Raw genomic sequence first — 11,407 nt, 5'->3', positions numbered from 1 at the left:
AACTATTTTGTTAGTTTGACATAAATCTTCCTCGCATTCCTATCATGCTACAACATGGTATTTGAGCTAAATTAAATCAGTCTAAATAGGGCCAGTCAGTCATATAAACTTCTGAATAAACCATTCATCTCTCCTTTGAAATAAAAATTAATACTTTTACTTTTGCTGGATGTTTGTTTTCATTGAAACAATTTTAACTTTTTTCTAGTGTTGCTATCTTTGTAATGCCATATTAAAATGCTCTTGGTTCCTTCCTTGGTATCCCTGCTCAGATGATTCAGATGAGACATTGTATATATAATAGAAAATAGGAAGAGCTCATTCCATGGGAAGTAGGACACTATCCTGAGAGTGGAACATAGGAAGAGAGACCTTTGTGTCATCATACATCTTGAAATATCTAACAAATTCTTTTCTGAAGCAGGAATCCTGAAGGATCGTCCTCTCACCTTTAAGCAAGTTCAACAGTCATTTTTCTGTCGGTCCTACTTGTCCAGTTCATTAAGCAGTCCAGGCAAGACCAATTTCTTGTCCAAATGGCTAACCAACTGCATAAGGAGCCTCTTTGATGCTAACCTTCCTCTTGAAGTAATTGGTGCTGCCAGGAGCAGATGTTTCTCATTGTGATGAAAAGTTCTAAATTCTTAAGCACTTTAAATGCCATATTCTGTAATTTTGAAAGGTTTGAAGAATCCCTATCCATCTGAAATACATATCTGCCCATCTAGAAAATCTAACTAACATGACTACAAGCTTGACTATTACAGGATGACTCTCTATTAACCTATATTTCTTAAATATAGATTTCAATTTTAAATGAGGTTCATAAACACAATACCTTAATCAAGAGCAGGAATACATATACATAGTATAATAAAATTGACCTTAAATTTGTATCAACAAACCAAGATCCATACCAATGCAAAGTATCCATCTCTATATAATATCCCCTTTTAAGATTAGAAAAAAAGAATATTCTTGTCTAACATATTCCCTGTTTTATTCAAGTAAATTTAAGGGTAGTAGGACCTCCAGATATAGGGAACAAAGCCTTTGTTCTTCCTTTGTGAATTTTCAAAATGCTGATGATAAAATTAAAGCATCTTTAATGCCTTTAGGCCTACTGTTATTGGTTAGCTACAGGGTAGCTTGTGGTGTAGTACCCAGGAATAGAGTCCTCTTATTTGTACAGTAAACAAATTGAATTCTACAATCAGTGCAACAAAAAGTACAATAGTAAAGAGAACTATTTTTATTTTATATTTGCTATATCAAAATACTCATGTGAATATGTTTTTAATTGTCTTATATTAAAATTGATTTATGTTTCTATTTTATGGGTATGATGTTTCCTCTCTATGTACTTCTGTGTTACATATGTCTGCAGTGTCCTTAGAAGCCAGAGGAAAATGATGGAGATCCTTGAATTGGGGATAGAGAAAGTGAGCTATCACTGTGTACTGTGAATCAAACCTGGGTTCTTTAGTAGGAGCAGCTAGTGATCTTAATTGCTGAATCACATCTCCAGCCCTTTTTCATGGTGTTTTAAAAATAAAGACATTATCAGAAAAATCAATATAAACCTACAATTATAACTCACATATTCACTTGCTGAAAATATTTTACACTTCACTGTTTTAGTACTCAGAAAAAAAGTTAGAAACCTAGATTCCCCCAACTTTAACTAATTGATTTTCTTACATTTAAAAAATAATCAAGGCCGGGCGGTGGTGGCGCACGCCTTTAATCCCAGCACTCAGGAGGCAGAGGCAGGCGGATCTCTGTGAGTTCGAGACCAGCCTGGTCTACAGAGCTAGTTCCAGGACAGGCTCCAAAGCCACAGAGAAACCCTGTCTCGAAAAACCAAAAACAAAAAAACAAAAAAAAAAATCAAGAAATTCTTCAGTAAATGAAACATTTAGTGTATGCCAAGTTTAGCAGAATGTAGATAGTATTATATCACATTATGGATGACAGACAATAAATAAGAAAATTACTGGAAAGCAGTTAAAAGAGGAATCTCGGAATTCATATATATATATATATATATATATATATGTGTGTGTGTGTGTGTGTGTGTGTGTGTGTGTGTGTGTGAATTATATATATAATATATATATATATAAATTCTATACCAAGATGACTTACATAACATGCTTCAAACTCACTCCAAATCATAATAATAAAATTCTAAATAATCACGTCAAAAAATAAAGTTCTGTTAAATACCACAATTACTATTTTGTAAAATATATGCATAGAATAATTCTAGCAAATGTTAAATATTTATATTGCTGTTTATAGAAAAGTAAAGAATATAATAATTTAATTATAAGCTTATTGATATAAGTGAAGGCTTTATTTACCTGAAGATAAAATGTAACTTTCACATAACTTTGTTTATATCTATACCTATCTATTTGTCTACCTATATATATATATTATTTATAATACATCACATACTGTATACATATATACATTTATAAAACGTGCACCTATATAATAGAAATATATCTTTTTATTTAAAAATACAGAATAATATCATTAGCACTTGGATCTTAATACTAAATTAGCAAGTACTGAATATGTAGGGTGTCTTCTTATATCTCAGACTAATATGAATGGCAAAAGCGAGACATTGATGTTGTTCTAGTATTTATTATGTCTAAGAAATCTGTTGAAAGTTAACTGATTCATTATTTTGTATTTATTTTTATAAGACTTGAATAAAATCTACTATAAGTAAAAGACATAATTTTTATTGTAGACATATTTGGGAATACTTTAATTACAAGCAGTTATTTTTAATGTGATGTCTGTATAAATATAGTTAGAACCAATTACTGGAGTCTATTATTGTGAATGATAAATTTATAGTTATCAGAAGCCCATATCAAGAGTGTCTTCTTTGTAGTCATGAAAAATGAAAATTTAATAAGAACTAAATCCTCCTTCACTTTTAAACATTAAATCAAAAGAATTATGTGAGTGATTACAAGAGTCAGATTTCAGAGAGCATGTTTACATCAAAATAATTTATCTATGATTTCAAAAGGCACTAAAGAACTACAGCTGGTGGTATTTAGAGATAGAACAGATATGCTATGAGTCCTTGTTACATTTACATGGTTTTTCTAGAGAAATCATAGGGTTTATGATATTAGGTATAGTGTTGGTTGGGAGTTAGAAAATGTGTGTAGGTTTCTTTGTTCACGTGGTTTGATTTTGAGATAGAAATAAAGAGTGAGGCTATAGATGTGAGCAGTTTATACCTGTCAAAAAGCACTGCAGAAGCCAAGACAGAGAAAGCATAAGTTTGAAGTGAGTTGGACTACAAAATATCTTAACAACTACACAACAAATTACAAAATAAAATATAGAAAGAGAAGAAAGAAATTAATGCATGAATTATCTTTGTTATAGAATTAAATTTCTTTTTGGAGTTTATAAACTTTTAAAAGAAAATGATGATGCAAGAATAGTCAATATAGCAATAACTATGCTTTATATTTTGTTTTGGTATTTTCCAGAAGAGCAATAACTGGTCAAGTTTTTGTGTGTGTTTATGTATATGAGTGTGAGTGAATGTTAAGCCAATCCCAGCTCTAGACCAGCTACTCAGTGGAGAGGATCAACAACTCTGGTCCATAATGTGTTCACAGAGGCTGTTTGTTTGTTTCCGGGCTGCCCAGACCTGATATAATCACATAGAAACTATATTAATTATAATAGTGTTTGTCCAATAGTTTAAGAGTATTTTCAGTTATCTCGTACATCTTAAATTAAGCTGGGTCTATTATTTTCTATTTTACCACGAGGCTCGTGGTTTACCAGTACTTCCAGCATCTTTTTCTTTGGAAGCTACAAGGTGTCTCTACTCTTTCTCTACATTTCTGTTTGGATTTCCCACCAGGCTTTACTTTGTTAATCTATTGGCTGAAAGTAACTTCTTTATTAACCAAAGGCAATAAAACATATTCACAGCATACATCACCTCCCACATCAATAATGTACTGCGTAGTATATTTATACTGATTTGTGGTATTTGATAAGTATATATTTCAATAGGTGAATCTTTAATTATATGATCATTTTATTATATGATCATTGTTGGGACCAATTGAGTCCTGGCCTTCAGCTGTTCTTCCCTGCCTACAGCCTTCTAAATGAAGTGACTTAAAAGCTATGCTTTGCCTAGAGGATCAGAGGATGGGATTTTCACCTGTTGGCCATTGACTGCAGGGTATTTAAGCCTCCATGGTGCTATTAAAGAAAGGCTTTGGGTACCAGTGTTTGAAGGTCTGGGTGTCGATCTGTCTCTGCGTGTGTATTCTCAACCTCCAGCCCCTTGCCCAAAGCTCGGAAACTGTGTTCTAGCACCTAGATCGCAGACGGTGGGCGCATTGCAGAAAGACCATAACCTCATCATGGGTGTAGACCATCTGTATATATACAGAAAATATAATATAGTCAGTGAAAATCTCAGTTCTCATCTTCATTAAGTGGGTAAGAAAGTTTATTCCAGAGCCATTTAAGTGACAAAGGCACAGGAGCACAGACATAGTTTATCTCAAATTCCATGTTTCAGATTGAAAATTAGTTCCTGGAGGTTATCATCCACAGAACAAAGAAATCCATAAATCAAGGCATGTTTGTAATGCATTGGCGAGTCCACTTGAGCGGAAGCTGCAGTAAAATATGGAAAGCTTTTTATAGGCTTCGAATACTATTGGGTGACAGTGTAGCTTTTGGTTTGATGGAAGTTAATAGTCTAAAAAGTAACAGATTTCAAAAGACTTTTAGTATATTCATTGTTGTGCTGAGGTGAGTAAGGAATAGCTGTTGTCAGGGATGTGTTGGGGGCAGGGCTAAAACCATTCTAAGATAGCTAGTGATTGGACCTGCCCCATTTCAAACTCCACACAGTACTGCAGTTTTATTTAGTACATCAGATTTTGAAGACATCTTAATGCTTCCAAATATAAAATTCCTATTACATCTCAAGTCTCTTTTTATTTTTTCTCTTTTACTCCTAGTTTTATTTGGGCATACTGTGATGTGGGAGTGATTTCTTATTAATAAAGAAACTGCCTAGACCCATATGATAGGCCAACCCTTAGGTAGGCGGAGAAAACAGAACAGAAGGCTGGGAAAAAGGAGCTGAATCAGGGAGTCGCCATGATTCTCCCACTCCAGGCAGACGCAGGTTAAGTTCATTCCTGGTAAGCCAGCTCGTGGGCTACACAGATTAATAGAAATGGGTTAGATCGATATGTAAGAGCTAGCCAATAAGAAACTGAAACTAATGGGTCAGGCAGTGTTTAAAAGAATACAGTTTCCATGTAATTATTTCGGGGCATAAGCTAGCCATGTGGGCGACCGGGTGCCTGGGACGCAGCCCCACTGCTCATACTACAACAGTACTGAAAACATCATTATCAACTTTTTTTCAACATTTATGAAATTTAAAAAGGAATTTTTATATAACATTCATATATGACCATTCTTTGTATCTCATAGATTATATTATTAAATATATAAATCTCTGTGAATTTCCTGTCAGTGATCAATATGAAACCATTATTATTATTTAAATAACATGAGTAGAAAATACTTTGAGCTAATCATTAGGGGTGTGACCTTTGTTTCTCCTTTCTTTATATTTTCTCTTATATAGGATAAACACATAAGATTTAGATATATGGTAGAATAAGAGAAAGGTTAACCAAGATATACTTATAACCAGAAATCAGAGAGTGAGTAATACTTATGAACAGCACTTTTTAATTAATTCAATCCATGACACCAGTCCATAGAAAACGTTATGTTTATGAGGATGCACAACACAATCTTAAAAATCTATATAATCACTCACAGACATGTCTAGAGACATGATACTTTGGTAATTTGAATGCTGTTAAGTTGATAATCAAAATACCTCATTTCTGATTTTCAGATGCAAAGAAAGTAAAAATGACAATTATTCCTAGAGATTTTATTCCCAGTTTAAAGAGTTCCATAAGGACTTCCTTCAATTTTCTGTGAATGATGCATTGATATATTGATTGTGTTACTGAAATAATTATCTTCTAATAACTCCACATTTGCCATTGCATCTCATGTTTAAATTCTTCAATAAGAAGTACTTTAACTTCATAACTCTGAAAATTGATGCCCCACTATTTGAAAACAAATTTGCATATTCTTAATTTTACCATTCTCCCTAGGTTTGAATCCTAAGCCTTGGCTTTTTCTGTTTATATGCACCTACTTAGCAATTTTCAATTCCCATGAATTAAATAATGCCTATAAGCTGAACATACTGAAGTTTATTGGCTATAATAAAGATTTTCTCAAATTCCAAAGGATTAGAATGTATCTCAATCGAACTCTCTAATTGGTATCTGAAAGTAAGGAGTAAAATTTAAGTAGAGTTCATCTCCAAATCCTATGTCAGTACTTTTTCCATTATAGATTTCAGAGCTTAAGTAAGGTCAATCCAAACTCCCAGTTGCTCAATGCCAAATAATTTGAACCATTGTTCAGTCAAGATGCAATATGAAAATACATCAAAGCAATTCAAGCTGCAACACATTGCTTTTCTGTGTGTGTTGGACATCATTTTTCAGTTTCCCTTTCAAGGTCAACAATGTCATTGTACTTGCTGTTTTCAAATGAGCCCCGAAAAAAATAATATCTGGCACTATTTCTCTAATGTCATCTTCTTTGTAAAGAACGCCACTGTTCACTATCCTATATACACAGAGATTTATTGACCTTGGAATATTGTAAGCTTCTCTCAGCTGGGTACCTTTACATCTATTTTATATAATACTCTCTGAATAATAACTAATTGTACGAGATTTTAACATTAGCTCAAATGTCAACATCTAACTGAGTCCTTGGTTACTGACTTATCTATTCAAAATGCTTCCTCTCTGTTTTCCATCCCCATTTTGCTTTTGCTTTATGAGTTATTTTTCCTAAAGTCATATTCACCTTCCGGTATTCTATAGAATTTAGTTCTCCATTAGACATATTACTTGTTTTAATGATTATTAAACTAGAGTCTCACTAGGTAGTTGATGCTGACATTGAAATCTCTATCTTCTTTCACAGCCTCCAAAGTGTGAGGATTTCAGTAATATTCTTATGTGCTTTTATTCCTCCTTTTAAAATGTCAACTCTTCCAGACATGAAATAAATATAACCAGGTGTCTTTACTACTAAAAAAATTGTTGATGAAATTGATGGAGTTTATATTAAAGGGAAAAGTGGAAAGGGAATTTGATGATAGTCATCTTCACTATAGAATTTCTTATTTCTTACTGCTAAATTTACATTTCTTCTCTAATGTTATGTACAGTTCATCAAGACAAGACAGGTTAAAGTTATTACTATATCTGAGGAGTCTTTTGAAAGTAGTGCATTTATGATTATGTATCTGCTAGTAAATTTTACTCTGCTAATAATTTTAAAGTGCACAATTATGCATATGAATAGTGATGATTTTGATATCCTTATATAAATATTTCTCAAGTGAGTAATTTTCATTCAGCAATAATAAATTGTGGTTTTAGGGGTGTGCTTTCATAAAACATTTATAAAACATTCTGGAGAGTCTAACATCATTCAAAACATGGTATTATCAATTGAATAGTTATTACAATTTTACTATTTTCAATTACTTCTAGTACTATATATGCTTCATTCAAGAATTAAATTTCATTTCTATATTTTGATAACACATTTCTCTTTGTTTATATTATTTTGATTTTGAGTCTTTACATCTTAGTGTATGACAGAGTTTACTTTCATGGAAAATCTCCTTGGTTCTTCAAGACAGGTTTCCTCTGTACATTTGGAGCTTGTTGTGAAATTTGCTCTGTAGGACAGTAGGACAGGCTGGCCTCTAACTCACAGAAATCCACCTGTCTCTGCTCCTGAGTGCTGGGATTAAGGAAGGTGCCACCACTGCCTGGCTGATTACTTATTTTGTCATTCCTATACACCATTACACACAAAGATAATTGTATACACCAAAGCAGAAATAAATGAAAATGCATTTTAAAATCTATTTAATTAATTAATGAGTACTTCAAATGAAAATATTACTATATGATTTTATAGTATTTTTATATCAGTGATATCTAGATAAAATTTATTTTCTAAAATCCTCAGTTATTTGAATAATTATTTCCATTCATTTACAATAACAGAAATAAAAATGTTTCTGGAGACTTCTTTATATTAATGTCTAAACATACTGAAAATATAATCAAAGAAACCATCCTTATTTACAATAATTTAAATGATTAAACAAATACCACCATAAAATACGTAGGGATAAGCCTGGTGGTGGTGGCTCACACCTTTAATCCCAGCACTTGGGAGGCAGAGGCAGGTGGATCTCTTAGAGTTCGAGGCCAGCCTGGTCTACAAAAGCTAGTTCCAGGAGAGGAACCAAAAAGCTACGGAGAAACCCTGTCTCGAAAAATCAAAAAAAAAAAAAAATATGTAGGGATAAACCATCAAAATAGGTGAAAGAGCTGTACAATTGAAGTTTTACAATAGTGGAAAGACAAATGTAACAACACATATAAAAAAAGAAGGTCATTTCAAATTCCATACTCACATTTTAGAAACAATAATACTAAGAGTGGCTGTATCACAGAAAGAAATATACTGATTAAGAGCTTGTTGTATGTTCTCTGAAACTACTACAAGAAATTATAATAATATATTTAAGAAAAGTTTAGGCCGGGCGGTGGTGGCGCACGCCTTTAATCCCAGCACTCGGGAGGCAGAGGCAGGCGGATCTCTGTGAGTTCGAGGCCAGCCTGGTCTACAAGAGCTAGTTCCAGGACAGGAACCAAAAGCTACAGAGAAACCCTGTCTCGAAAAAAAATCAAAAAAAAAAAAAAGTTTAGGACATTTTGAAAATGACAGTAATATTCAGATTCATGCACACACAAATAAATGCAACAAAAACAGAACAGAGACTTTTGGATGATAGAAGACCTAGAGTAGTATTATTAAGATACATCAATTAGTGTGATCTCAATAAAATACATGATATACTTAAAGAATGATAACCTTACAGACCCCTCACTTTGTATCTTTGTAAAAAATTGAAAGTAATGATCATGAGAATGGCACATTGTGGTCAACTGCTTGATTAGCTGGTGCTCCATTACCCTCCAGCCTTTCTGTGCATGCAGCATCAGACCCATTAACTCAGTCAGTGTTCAATTATAGATATCATTTTCTTTTCTCTCAGTTGACTTTCTGTATCTTCCAGCATCTTGATTTTTTTCAACTTCCCTTTTACTTCTTGCTGGATTTCCACAGCACTATGCTTCTTTCCTTATTCTGAGGACAGTTTCTTCTTAGTTTTTCTGACTTGTCAAGTTGTTTGAATTGCACACATATTCTGGCATGTTATTTAGAGGCTTTAAGAAGGGTTTAGAAAATTATCCGTATTAGCTTCTGGTAACTTCCACATCTTTCCTACAAAAATTCTTGTCTCTTTACAAATTTAATAGTAAAACTCAAAATAAAAACTTTAGCAGTGAACTTTATGACTAAACATAATTGATTTTCCTGAAAATATCACCAGTTAACAGATTTGGCTTTCCCTTAATGAAAAAGATAGCAGAAATAATTGCTTTTCTGTTTATTTACACATCATTCTTAGATAAAACTGATTAAAATTTATTATGAATTTTTGTGTGTTCATCAAACTAACCTTAAAATATATTAAATAGAGATGAATGGACGATAAGAAGATGGATCACTGAGTAAACATGCTTTCTGTACAAGTTTGAGATTTTAATTAAAATTTGCATAACCCACATAAAAGAGCCAGTCATATAGTACAGGTATTTGTAATCATAACTACAGAGAGATCTAAGACACAAATTCAAGGGCAAGCACATTAAAAAAAAAACCACAAAAATCAACCAAGAAAACAAAGTACAAATATGTCACAAAATGGGAGAATAAAAGACCGACTCCCAAATTTGTTTCACTTTTATATATCTCTACCCACTCATTTATATACATAAATTTGGGCATCTACACATATGTAACACTTGAAAATATATACAAACACATATCCATGCAAACACAAAATAATGTACATTGATATGAATCTTTCTAAATATACAAGCTGTGATAACAATCTATCTTCTGTGTACCTAGCATCTATCCTTAACATAGTCATCAACCAGTGGAATATATTTTAAGTTGTGTTACATATTTGATAACATAAATATCAAGAAATACTGTTCATAATAAACCTCTGGATATATTTTCAACTTCACACAGATAGATATAGATGATAGATATATAATAGGTAGTTAAATAGAAAGATGATAGATAGATAGATGATAGATAGATAGATAGATAGATAGATAGATAGATAGATAGATAAATGGATATATGGACAGACAGATGGACAGACATGCAGACAGGCAGACAGATAGATAGAGATATGGTAGACAGAACAATCAATCATCTACCAAGTATAAAAAAAATTAAGCTATACATCACTGTTTCTGTTTAAATTCATGTTCATGATGCAAATTTATCTATTATAATGGTGAGTTCAATAGGAAATGGATGGTGAGACATTGTAAAAAGATAAACACTGAAATTGCTTTGAATATTATTTGTTTTATGCAACTAATCTATAAAAACATTTTATATATATTTCTCTGGGATGTTGCTTTATGCATTGCCAGAAATTTTCTTTTCTAAAGTTATTCACCTCCTTGTTATTTTGAAGCCCTTGGCACTCTAAAGTCACTCTAATCACAGAACTATCCAATTTACTTGCAATAACACTAAATTTATCTGCTAACTATGAGAATGATAAAGAACTTAACTAACTTAACTGAAACCTTTAATAAAAGTCATAAACATAAAGACTTTTGAAGCTATATTTCATAATGTGGGATTCCCCTTTGTATGCTGTGAATACCATTGGTTAATAAAGAAACTGTTTTTGCCTGATAGGGTAGAACCAAGAGCTATGCAGGAAAAACTAAACTGAATTCTGGGGGAAAGAAGAGCAGATTACAGAGAAGCCATGAAGCAGCTGCCAGAGACAGTCACATCGGAAACTTACCTGTAGGCCACAAGCCTCATGGTAAAATATAAAATACAGGAAATGGTTTTATTATAGATGTAAGAGCTAGCTAGCAATACACTTAAGTGATTGGCCAAGCAGTGATTTAAATAATATAGTTTCTGTGTGATCATTTTTGAAGTCTGGGTGGCTGGGAAAATGAACAAACAGCCTCATACCACTTCACATATGCAAAAATTTACAAATGAGTCATCATTAAGTGATTCTACAATCTATCTAAGAACCTTTAACATTGGGGTAATGTCTGATTTTGAC

Source organism: Microtus pennsylvanicus, chromosome 6 (assembly GCF_037038515.1).
Source record: "Microtus pennsylvanicus isolate mMicPen1 chromosome 6, mMicPen1.hap1, whole genome shotgun sequence".
NCBI classification, from domain to species: domain Eukaryota; kingdom Metazoa; phylum Chordata; class Mammalia; order Rodentia; family Cricetidae; genus Microtus; species Microtus pennsylvanicus.
The sequence above is the reverse complement of the archived record's forward strand: the minus strand, read 5'-3'. Positions refer to the sequence as shown.